Here is a 13327-nt window from a genome sequence, read left to right on the forward strand (position 1 = left end):
CAAGCACAACAACCTGATTACGAGAAATTTGAGGATGAAGTCCATTCGGAGAGGTTTGAGTACATCAAAGGTTTCAAATTTTTGGGTGAAAGGAAGTTTGATTTTATCAATCTTCAACGTTACCCGCAAATTGAAACAACAATGAAGGCTCTTGGGTGGAAAAAGTTCAATGATTTGATCACCAAGGAGACCAATCAAACCATTGCTCTTGAATTTTTTGCAAATGCTTTTGGGAAAAAGGGAGAGAATATTGCGTATGTTCGAGGTAAGCAAGTTGATTACAGTGCTAGAGCCATCAATGCATTGTTAGGGTTGAAGCCTCCAAGAGAATGTCATGTGGAGTTTAGGAGGAAGAAGAGCACCAACAACTTTCCATCTAATGATGTCCTTCAACAAATTTTACATGAAATTGGTGAAATAGGTGCTGACTATGTGAGGTCTAGAGCAACTGGCATTCCCACTAGGATAGATGTGGTGCATCTCAAGCCAATTTACAAGGCTTGGGCTTCATTCATTCATTCTAATGTGGAGAGTGTGTCTGCAACTTCTGAATTGCCTATGGATAGGTTATACATTCTGGAGGTTATCATTTTTGGCTATGGGATCAATGTGGGAAGATTGATCAATTTGAGCATTCAAGGGATGGCAGATTATGAAACATCAGTCACTTTGGGGCATTGCTGTTTAATTAATGCTTTGTGCAAAAAGGAGGGCCGGAAGAACTCGGAGACATCATGTTCAAATCAAAAGGAAAGATTGATGACACGGCCATGGTGAAGTTCGAGAAGAAGAAAGGGAGAGAAGGACAACAAGAGCACCAAGCTGATGCAGGACCATCTCAGGCACAACCAATGCAGGAGGACATGCCTCAACATCCACCTCTACACCCGATGATGCTCGATTATATAAGTGGTATGGCCAACTGGGCCCAAGACACTTCATCACAGCTGTATGTGGACAGTCCATTCTTTGGTGCAGAGCTTTCCCTTGCTGCTGATCAGCAACGTCAGAGACCTCTTCAGAGCAATGCCTATCAACGCTTTGGAACGGAGGACACCATGGAGAACTACTTCATAGAGCAGAGGAGACGTGCTGGTGAGGGAAGGTCGTGTTCGTTCAGACTTTGCACGAGGGAAGATGGCTAGTGAGGAGATGGATGATGTTGCTGATGATGATGAGGAGACCGAGGAGGACGAGCAGTGATGGTGTCCGACAGTTGGAGTTGCTGTTTATGTTTATGTTTTATGTTTCAGACTTTGTGATTTAAGTTTTTGTTTTCGTTTCTTTACTTTGCACTTTTGAATTCTGTCGTACATTTGGTTTGTTTTGTATGGTTTGATTTCAATTTCAATTTCCCGTTTGAATTATTTTCCTTTGTTTGTTATTAATGGATCTGTTTGTTTATGGAAAACTATCAGTCTCATAACAGTGAAAGGCCAATGATATATCAAGTAGTTCAAAGGAGGGTGATGCCTAACATCACAATGGGAAGTGTACGGCAAATGAAGCATATGAACACAACTCCCAGATAACTCATCTTGTAAGGTCATAGCCTAAATTTTTTCCAATTTTACATATATGAGTGTTCCATGCAACTGTTGTTTCTAGAACTTGCGATATTTCTTTATTTGTTGATTGGTCTTGTTATGTACACACTTAGGCAAATTGCTTTGTACCTTGAGCCTTTTTGAGCCTACCTTGTTTAATTGATGTGAATCCTTTGAAAAGCCAAATTGAGCCATTAGGTATAGACCCCTTGTTCGGTAACGAAACATATTACAACCTTAGCAAGCTTTAGGCATGAATGTCCCAATTTAAATTGAAGTTAAGCTATCTAGGTTGTATGAAATGTTCAAGTTTGGGGTTGCTTTTGGAATTAGCAACTTTCTATGTTTGGGGTGGGGTACTAGAGAACTAAGAAGATTTTGTTACAAGAATACATCTCATTTCATGAAAAGCACTTGTAATTGTGCAGAAAAAATTAAAAAGATCAAGTTGAGATGAAAAGAAAATTGTGTATGAGACCAACAATGCTTATATGTCTTGTAAAGAAAGTTCTCTAGTATTTCTCTTAATGTCAATGGTAGAGATTGTGTTAAACTGAAAGTATCCAAAGTAGTTTGAGCTTAACTTCATTGTTCTTTTACACTACTTTCCAAATATACATCCACCTTGAACCTAAGCCCCATTTTAACCTTGAAAGTCCTTAGAAGTGTGTACTTAATTCTGACTTTGATTGACAGTTTAGAAATTTTTCAAGCCTATGGTAATACAGCAGACCTGCATGATGATTTAGTGACCTTTTCAAACATATGCGTGGAGTTGTGACTTTGGAGGTAAGAGCTAGGCATCCGGTACATCATTACACCGGAAGGAAGTGAACTGTTTGAATATATCATTGGCTGGTAACTGTTATCTTACTGCGATTTTTCCATTTGCAAAGTTGATTCCTTGAGGACAAGGAATGATTTAAGTTTGGGGTTGTGATGACTGTCTGTCATTGCATGTTTTTAGTTGTTATTTGTATTGTTTTTGTAACATAAAGAGAGACAACTACATATAATTCATGGCGAAATCAGATAAAATTGGGAACAAGTGCTCAAAGAGGATAAATGTAGAAAAGTTCCTAAAAATGCAAGCCATCGTGCCACGAAGCCCAGCAACGTGCCACGATGCTAGGTCAAAACAATTGTTGTCTCAACTGGAATAATCGTGGCACGATGACTCCCCAACGTGCCACGATGGTGCGATCTGACTGCCTGTGAGTGCGATTGATCTACTGACAAGCGTGCATCTGATGTCTAATCGTGCCACGATGACTCCCCAACGTGGCACGATGGTACAGTCTGTTGGCCACATTATTTTGCCTATAAAAGGGAAGCTTGGCCAAATGTTTTAGACACAGAAGTTTTATGGGATTTTAAGCATAGAGGAACAAGGAAACGAAGGTGCAAGCTCTTAGAGTCATACCAACTCTCAAGTTGGTAAGAATTTATGTATGCTTCTATCATTTATGCTTATGATAGTTTAGTTATGAGTAGCTAAACTATAGTTTGATTGAGCCATGATGATGCTATTGTAATATATGAATCAGTAGTTGTACTCTCTCTATTATCAATATTAATCAGTCTTTATTCAGTTTTACTTGTGTTTAATGCCTTTCTAAAGTAATTGTTAGAGGACCACTAACCATAACTACTTCAATTATGAATAAGAATTGATCTTAGGACTTGAATGACCACTAACTCTGGCTTTTGATCTTGATCTAGTAACTCTGTTTAACTCAACATTAGGAGCCCAGAGATGGGAAATTGAGGGTTATGACACATAAGTTAACGTTCTATATTTGCTTCCTAATGTTATTGCTGCCACCTAGACTCGGGATAGAGTAGGCGATTCTAGCTTAGGGATGGGTGTTGATGCGCGAGAGTGATCAACACTAACTTGTTAACTTGTCGTAAAGAAAGATTAATAGTTGAGAAGTAGAGAGAGGACAATTATCTCATATAGAGCAATAGCGGATTCGACGGCTTAATCATTCATCTCAATATAATTTCTGTCACAATTTACTTTACCGTTTGTTACAATCAAATACCAACTGCCTAGGGCAACCATTATAAACTTTTACATCCTAACGAATAACGAACTTGTTAAGTTGAAGTTAATTACAGTCCTCGTGGATCGATATTTTACTACTTCCATAGACTTTGGTACACTTGCCAAATATCTATCAACCCCTTTGACAAACTTCATCTTTAGGAAGCAACATTTCCTTGACGAATTCGACAGGAGAAACCAATTTGAGTTTATGATTGGAGAGGTTGCTTCGGACGGGAGCAGCCAGATGACTGTGAAAGTAATGAGAAGAAAATCAACTGAAGAGATTTTGTGCTCAGCACAATTTGGATTCACGGTTTGTTCATCAAACTCCCACTCCTAGTACCACAACAATTTGTATTGTTTTTCCTAATTCTGGTGAAATGTGTGTAACTTTAAATTTGGTTGATCCGAAGTACTCTGCATCAAAATCATGAAGTTGTGGAGAATTTTTCATAGATCCGTTGATTTACATGGTAACAGATGACTTGGTTGTGACTCCAATGTCATCCTTCACTGCTATTTCACATGTAAATAGTTCAAATGTTCCTATGTTTGATGTGGAGGAAAGGGTTGTCAAAATTAGTTTGAATGAGGTAATAATTCACTGCATAAGAATTTTATTGTCGTTACTGATTGCAATTAATTTGCATTTCCATAAATTATCACAATGAGTTGTTTGCTTACATATGCTGCAGGGTCTCAGTATACTTAAAGCTTCATTTGACCTCAACATCTGCTTTGACAAATGGACTCAAACACTTCACAACAACCATTAATAAGGAGAAATGACTAGTTGATATATCGACACAGTTTCTTTAAATACTATTTGGTTTTGTTTTAAGTAAACAATTTTGAATTTCTCAACAGTATGTTGTTTTTCATTTCTCCGTGATTACCTTTATGATATTTGGTTTGTGTGTTTGTTTCAAATTTTTCTTAAAAACGTTGGGTCTATGAGACAAAATTTTTAAATTTCCAGCGGGATATTTTACCGGTGTAGTCCGTCCAAATATCAGTTCTATCTGAAGTTCGTGCGAAATCTATTTGTAACCCGTTCAAAATTGGTTTGTAAATTTCTATGATACAATGATATTTTTACTAGTGTACAATTCACAGTTTCTTGGAAGGCGTTTATATACTATGCTCTATGTAAAAGTTACTTCACCTCGTATCAGAAACCAATTTAGCCACACTATTGTGCTTCAAGGCTTCAACTCCCTTTCAAACTTTCAAGGATGTCACTCACCAAAAATGAGCCTTTTTGAAACACTTCCCAAAAACTCTTTTTTAGTTTTTAAAAACTTGAAAATTAAAAACTTGTTTGCTAAACTATTTTTAAAATTACAGTTTTGGAAACTGTTTTGAATTTTTTAGATTTGGGGACTAAAAAACTAAAACATGTAAAAGGATAACTATTGTGAGAAGAGGACTTGTATATTTCAAAAACTGAAAACAAAAACTATTTCAAACAAATTTGGCTGGAGAACATTTTGTTTACATTTATTTGATTGATCTACTGCTATATAAACAAATTTGGCTGCAGAACATTTTGCTTGTAAGCTCCAAATCACCGCATAATGTGTTTAATTAGTTAAACACCAAAATCAGATTATAACAAACTGAATCGCATTAACTTGTGCAGAAAATTTGCCAACTGCAGATCATAAACATGCCATTTATAAGATTGGCTGCAGTGTCATAATTTTGTTGTTACACCCTCACCCTTGTTGTTGAGAAACATGGCATCCATGAAAGTAGAGAGAAAAAGCTTAGAAAATTATTGTATTGATAATGGTTGAAGAGATACAAAAGTGAAAGAGAGAGTTACAAAAGAGTCAACTTGTGACTTATATAGTGACTACACTAGTACCCTTAACTAACTCTAATATCAATATAACTACATATATTTCAACAGCCTCCCTCAAACTCAAGGTAAGAGAACTCTTAGCTTGAGTTTGAATTACAAACCAAACACCAAACAGAAAAAGAAAAGACCAATACAAAGCTTCAAACCATAAGAGAAAGCTTCCAAACAGAATTTACTCTTCAATCTTCATGCAAGGAACATTGTAGACCAACTACTAACAAAAACAAGATCATCACCAGCCAAGTATGAACAGCCAACAAGTATGCCATCAGTAGAAAACTTCCAGGGATAGAACTTCAAACGAAGGAGCTTCCAGAAAGTATGAATAACCAACCATTCCATAACAGGAAGGTAAGAATGGTCCATCACAAACTTCAAAGGCTAATCGTCAGTACAAAACCATAGAGAGAAATGCTTAACCATTAAGCAGAAGCCACAACTCAAGGCTTAACCACTTAACAGAAGCTAATCATCAATAAGGCCAACAAAGGGCAAAATGCTTAACTACCATAGGTAGAAGCCAAAGATAAGAAAGAAAGAGAAAGAATGTTAAAGGGTCTTGATGGCTACATAGTGATGCACAATACTAAAGTTGTGCTAAAAGGTAGTTAACACATCAGAGGACTCAACAATTAACATCAAAAAGTGTCTTGATGGCTACAAAGTGATGCACAATACTCAAGTTGTGCTAAAAGGTAGTTAGCACATCAGAGGACTCAACAATTCAACATCAGAAAATCAAGAGAGTGCTGGTTGATGGCTATAAAGTGAAGCATCAATACTCAGATTGTGCTAAAGGTGGATAGCTCATCAATAAACCAGCTAGACAATAAAAGGAGACAATCCAGATGATCAGAAAATCAAGAGAGTGCTGGTTGATGGCTATAAAGTGAAGCATCAATACTCAGATTGTGCTAAAGGTGGATAGCTCATCAATAAACCAGCTAGACAATAAAGGAGTCAAGCAAACGCAACCTGCATAAGACAAGGCACATCCAATGATAACAAATCCAACGAATCATCAAAAAGAGGCTTCATGAACAGAGAAACACAAAAAACGATTCTAACCAAAGAAAAACAGCTTCTGAACAACAAAGAATGCTTCTGAACAGCTTCTGAACAGCCTCTGAACAGCTTCTGAACAGCATATGCTTCTGAACAGAGAAACAACTTCTGAACACAAAACCGCTTCTGACCAAAACAGCTTCTGAACCAAAGTAGCTTCTGAACCACATAACTGCTTCTGACCAAAACAGCTTCTGAACCAAAGCAGCTTCTGAAACATGCTTCTGAAATCTGAATCTGAATTGAATACAAACATCAATTTGTCTTCACTGAAGAATATCAACAAACACCTTGTGAGCAGTTGATGAACTCTCACAATAAGAAGAGGATCGAGAGAAAAAAATGGGATGAAAACAGGGTTATATCGTTCAAGAATTCAGAAACTTCAAGAACGTGAAAAGACTCAATCATGAAAAAGAACGAAGGAATCAGAAACTGAAAAATTTGATCGTTCAAGAATTCGAACAAGAAATGCTAACTGAACATGAAATTGAATCCGAAATGAAACAAAAGGAAGATGAATTAGTGTATGAAGAGAACAGAAAACTCAAAACCCTAGGATTTGGGGAAAAGTTGCGATCAAAACAGACTCAAAAGTGCAATCGCAATCGCAAGAACTGATATTAACGTAACGAGAAAACGAATTATTCATAGATTGGAAAACGCGATCGATCATGAATTCGAGAAAGAAACTCGAATCAAAGATGAAATTGAATCAGATTTAAAACAAACAAAGAAACGCGATCGATATAACGGAATTGCAAACAAGATCACAGAGACAGAGAAAATGAATTTTCTCGAGAAAGTGTGAAAGAAAAAATAGAATGAGAAAGAAAAGGAAAATGAAACTGACGTGAGAAAATTAATTTTTCTCAAGAAAATGCAGCGGAAAATCTTTCAAGGAGGATACCAGATTTGCTCTGATACCATGTTGAGAAACATGACATCCATGAAAGTAGAGAGAAAAAGCTTAGAAAATTATTGTATTGATAATGGTTGAAGAAATACAAAAGTGAAAGAGAGAGTTACAAAAGAGTCAACTTGTGACTTATATAGTGACTACACTAGTACCCTTAACTAACTCTAATATGAATATAACTACATATATTTCAACACTTGTATCATGCAGCATCATATCAGCTTCAAAGATACTAAGGCAAATCTTTTAGGATCATGTATTGAACTAGTTAAACATTGTTAGATGTAATGTATAGTCTTGCTTACTTATGACAGAATAATGACATCCGCCTAAGTTGTAGTTTGATATTTTTTGTCCTAAAAAGTTACGGGCTTTTACTTATTGATTGTTATATTATATAGGTTGGTACTTATCATAATCAAAAGGTGCAAAATATGCATGAAACAAATTCATCAAAACCAAAAGAAAGCTACTACAACCTTATGGAGGCAGCGTCCAACTTATGGGAATTTGGCAGACAAAAAGTTGCTCATCTTGGTAAGCTAGTTGTAGCTTGTAGGGATTAGGACCGGTTATTGACAAGAAAAAATATTAATGAAAAGAAATTAGAGGAAAGGATGATAGTGTTGTATTTTTCTGTTGAACAAGTTGGCAAAATTACCTCGAGAGTTATGGTGGCTAGAAAGCAACAAAGTTTTGTATGCTGAGGCCGTGAGGGATTTTGTTGATTTTCTTTGATCTTCTTAACAATGCCTCTCAGAACTATTGCTAGACTAGTGGCCAAGGAGTCAAATATTGAAGCAGTGAAATTTGGCAGCATAAGCTCACTGAATCGAAGTGTGTCAGAACTTGATGAACAATATATATGGTCACATACCTGCAAAGAAATGTTGCTGCAGCCAAGAAACTCCCTGGAAGCTTATTTCAAGAAGCTCAAACTGAATAAAGACGACATTGAACCATTGCTGTACTTCGTCTGTCAGATTTTGAAAATGTACTAGAATGAAAAGTGAGAACCATTTGAGCATATTTAGGAAACAAAATTGCAGCTCTGCGAAAGTAACGGATAGCAGTATTATCCCCACGACCAGAATCTAATTTATCATTTCTGGAACAGTTGTAAATTTACTTCACAAACTTGAAGTCAGTAACAATGGTGCTATTGTGGAACAAACTGTTGATATCAGCAAGAAAGAGTTATCCTCTCTTTATATATATAACTCTCATCTTGTACAACATTAATTTCGGCAGTTGATTATTTCTTTTCTCATAAATATTTCAATTTTTTAAATTTTTGCAGGTAATTGATATTTTCAAGTTGTCAATGGTCTCAAAGACTCCTTTGACAGAGTTCACCTTTAAGAAGAAACATTTATGTAATGAACTAGACAAGTTAAACCAACTAAGGTTTAAGGGTGGAGAGGAAACAACCGAAGAGGGTAGGCAAATGTCAGTGAAAGTATTGCAAAGAAAATCAACTATAGAGAGATTTTATTTGTTGGAGGAGTCATAGATTTTATTGACTTTTGTTATACCCTAATTTTGGACCTAAAAATACTAATCAATCCTTCCTTTCTTGCATTATAAGTCATTTGAACTATCTCTGATCAATTGCATCTTTCTCTGCATTTTATTTCAATGTTATTTGCAAAATTCACATGCAAAGGGTATTTTAGTCATTTCCTATGTCAAAATTTCTTTCAGTCTTTTAAAAATTTGTTTGAGTCTTTTCATTTGGTTAGAATAAGTCTCTGTTTCATTCTATGTCAAAATCCATTCCAAAAATTGCATTTTTGAAGTTATTTTGAGTCAGTTTTGCCCCCAGGGGCATTTTAGTCATTTCAAGTATCAAGTCACTGTTTAAATCCTAAAAATTGTCTCTCAGTCTTTCAAGTTGGTTTAAATAAGTTTTTGTTTCAATTCCTTGTTAAAATCCATTTTAAATTTCATCCGAGTCATTTTTAGTCGTTTTTAGTCCCTAGGGGCGTTTTGGTCATTTCACATAATATCTCTGTTTCATTTTAATCTGCTTTGTTGTTTTTAATTGTCTCGCTTCACGTTAATTTTCAATTTACTTTTTCAATTCAATCTTAGTTTTAATTTTCATTTTAGTCCGCGCACTTTTGTTATTTACGTTTTAATCCCTTTTAAGTTTGTTAGAGTCCAAGTGCCATGTGTCCAAATGTTATTGGTTCTTAAAAGTTTGTTACAAGTCAAGTGCCACATGGCATTATTTCATTGGTCCAAGCTTACCACATCACCTATATAAGTCAAACCATGGTCAATTTTTCATTCACCAATCATTATTTCACAAAAATCCAAAATCACAAAAAAATCTTTTCTCTCTTTTCCCTCTTTTTTCACGTGTTCATTTTTCTTTCTCCTCCCTAACCAACATTTCCTCCACCACAACCAATTCCTAACTAACTTTCTCCTCCACCATTTCCACCACCCTAACAAACTCCACCTCCACCTAAACCACCACCTTTAACCGCCCTAACCACCAAAAACCACCTAACCTTCATCATCCAAGTCCCACAACCACCACAACAACCCTCAATTACACAAGTTCACCGATTAATCTCTCTCATTCTCATTCAATTTTACAAATCCGTCATTACATTTCTTCGCAGATTCGAAGCTAACAGATTTCAATCTGTAGCAACGGTCCAATTCTGAGGACGAATTCGTCGTCGTTCTTCAACAACGGCCACAAATCCAGACTCGCAAACCTCAAGGTCGCAGAACCGAATCAAGCAGAGCAAGGCGATTAATTCATCATCAGTTACTTCTCGAATCCGTCGCAAACAACGGTGGCACAAGGCATACGACCAGAATCAGAGCACAGCAGAGGGAAGCTGATCGTGAAGAGGCAGATCGGAAACCGACGGAGAAGGTCATAGCTGATCCAATTCCGAACAAGAACACAGCGAAGGTATACACAATTTACTTCTGATTTTCGTGCTTAAACTTGTAGATTTAGAACTCTTGTTTGATCTTCTTTGAAAGATAGATCGAGGAAATGATAGAGGAAAGGGAGGTTGTTGTTTTGGTATAAAAGCTTTCGGAAAAAAAAAAAAAGAAAAAAAAACTCCGGTGCGGCGGCGCTAGGGCCAACCACCGCACCGGAGGAACTCCGGCCGCCCCCTCATTCATCTCCTCCGATTGTGGTGTTTAGTAAGAGAGAGTGTGAGTTCTTGATCTGTAGAAAGAGAAAGAGTTGAGGAAGGTGGTGTTTTTGTGAACAAAACAGAGTTTTATACCATATCCAATTCCTCGACCCGTTCAAATCAGTCCATGCCCACGACCCTGACCCGTTTCACCAATCCAACCCGTTTTTCCATCTGGACTGGGCCTGGGCCTGGTTTGTTTGCAATTTTCGTTTTGGTTAAACTATCTTGCTATTTCTACGCTGTTTAATACTTTTTACACCTACTGCCATGGTAATTTTTGCATAATAAAAATCCCAAAAAATACCTATTAGTTTACTTTGATGTTCTTGATTCTTGATAATTCTTGCATGTTAAAATTTTGGTTAAAAACGTATGAAAAAAATATTTTGTTCATTGTTTTTTTAATGTTGCTAAAAACTTGTAAAAATCTTTGAAAATTTTGTGGACCTTTCTTGTAAGCAATTTTGGTGTTTGAGGACTGCCTTTTGGAATAAAATTACATGTGAGAACCCATTTCAAAATATGTGGGATATGTTCTTGTGTTTCGCTTACTTTTTGTTGAGTTTCTTGTGACATTATGGTGTGATTTGGAACTTGGTTTTTGGTGCATGAAAATGGCCTTGAACATGTAACTATTTGAGTGAATTTGCCTATTAAATGTGATGTATGCTTGCTGTTTTGAGTTAGATTTTTGTGGACCTTGTGTTTGATAAATAATGTGAAGTATCATGTGAAATAAAGTGCATAAAGAACTTGAAAATTCCATGATCTTTGGTATAGTTAATGACCTTAATCCTCATACTTTTCTTCCTTTGAACTAAGTCACTCAAAACTTCCCTAATATCATGAGGATTTAGGCCTTTAGCCATGCTTTAGAATTGTGTTAAAATGCCAAGTTCCTTTTATCACTTTTGGTTAATTTGGCTTGTTACTTCACTTTCAAGTTACATTTACTTTGCCATGCCTTTAGTATGTTGGTTCTATTTCACTTATGCTACTAACCTCTTCTTGTTTCATGTCTCATTTCCATAGCATTTTCATATCATATATTCATCTCTTATTTCTTGCACTTTTATTTCTTGCAATTTAATTTTCATGCAAAAAGTTAGAATGTAAAAATTAGGAATTTTTGTAATGTTTTTTCTTATGCAATTTTAATTTCTTGGCAAAGAGGTCATAGAATGTATCTAGGGTGTGATGTAAAGGACAATGGACTCTAATGATGTACACCGACACAAGCACCGACACACGCACACACATCACTATATAGTTAGAATATGCATGTTTAGATGTATGTTTAGGATTGTATGCTTAGATGAATGCCTAGGACTCTTACTTAGAAAAAAACCAATTTTTCAAACAAATGTGAACAACTTCACTCAAAGCTTTTTCCAATAAACCTTGGGATCCAACATCCCATTGTATTTTCTTTTCCATTTTTTTAATCAAATTTCAATGAAAATAATCAAATTTTGACCTCTTTTGCAATTCACTAATCCAACCTCACTATTTCCTAATCTCATGCCCTTGAGGCCTCTTTCTATTCTTCAAACTCCATTTTTCAAACCTAAAATCAACCAACAAAAACAAAAACATTTTTTTTGAGAGAGAACTACGGTGGATTTGATCCCTTAAAAGGGTACGTAGGCAAGGAACAAAATTCCTTCAATTCAACTAAAATAAAAATCCAAAAACATTCTTCTCCCTCCAATTCTTCATTTAGTAACTCTTAGGTGTAAATATCATTTCAAAATAGCATTTAAAAATAAAGCGCGCGCGTAGAAATTAAAGACGGTTCCTATAGGTTACTATAGTCGTTATGGGTGCCTAACACCTTCCCGTAGCGAAAACAACTCCCGGACCTCGATTCTCAAGGGTTTTGCTTACTTTTTCCCTTCCCAAGAAAAAATAAGATATCACCGGTTTAAAAGGTTCAAACGTAATCAATGTTTGACACCCGAAAACCAAGATAAAACAACTTTGTTTTTAGTTTTCCCACCTTATAGCACTATTACTATTTAACAAACACATTTTGGTTGCTTTTCTAGTCAAAGGTGTGTCCCTTTAAATTTTTTTGATCCAAAGTACGTACTCTGCATCAAAATCGTCAAGTTCTGTACACCAAAAAATTCGTCAACTTCTGGCGAAATTGTCAAAGGACCATCAATATACAGGGTGACAGATGACTTGGTTGCGACTCCAATGTCGTTCTTCACTGCCATTTCACATTTAAATAGTTCATAATGTTCCTCTGTTTGATGTAGAGGAAAGGGTCGTTAGAATGAGTCCAAACGAGGTAATTCACTGCATAAGACTTTCATTATTAAAATAGTTTGTTGAATTAGATGTTGCAGGGTCTCAGCATTAAGCTTCATTGACCTTAACCTCTTCTCTGTTTAATTAAGATAGAGAAAGATCAATTATTTTGGTACATACAAATCATGGGACCAACAAAATATTGTTTTACATATATTAGACCGAATCTGTCGTTTCTTATCAAAACTATGTAATCAAATATATACCAGTAATTTTTTTATGCTCTATTTATTTTGAATTTCTCAACAATAATTTTCATCTCGCCGCAACTAGTTTTCTGTATACAACTGCCGTAAGATATATAAGATAATTAGTAATTTTCAGTGTTCACAGTTAAACTCAGCCATGAACTAAAAGACAACTACAAAAAATTCATTGTATCAAAAG

Source organism: Medicago sativa, chromosome 7, assembly GCF_051527215.1.
Source record: "Medicago sativa cultivar Bolivia chromosome 7, Bolivia_mono, whole genome shotgun sequence".
NCBI lineage: Eukaryota > Viridiplantae > Streptophyta > Magnoliopsida > Fabales > Fabaceae > Medicago > Medicago sativa.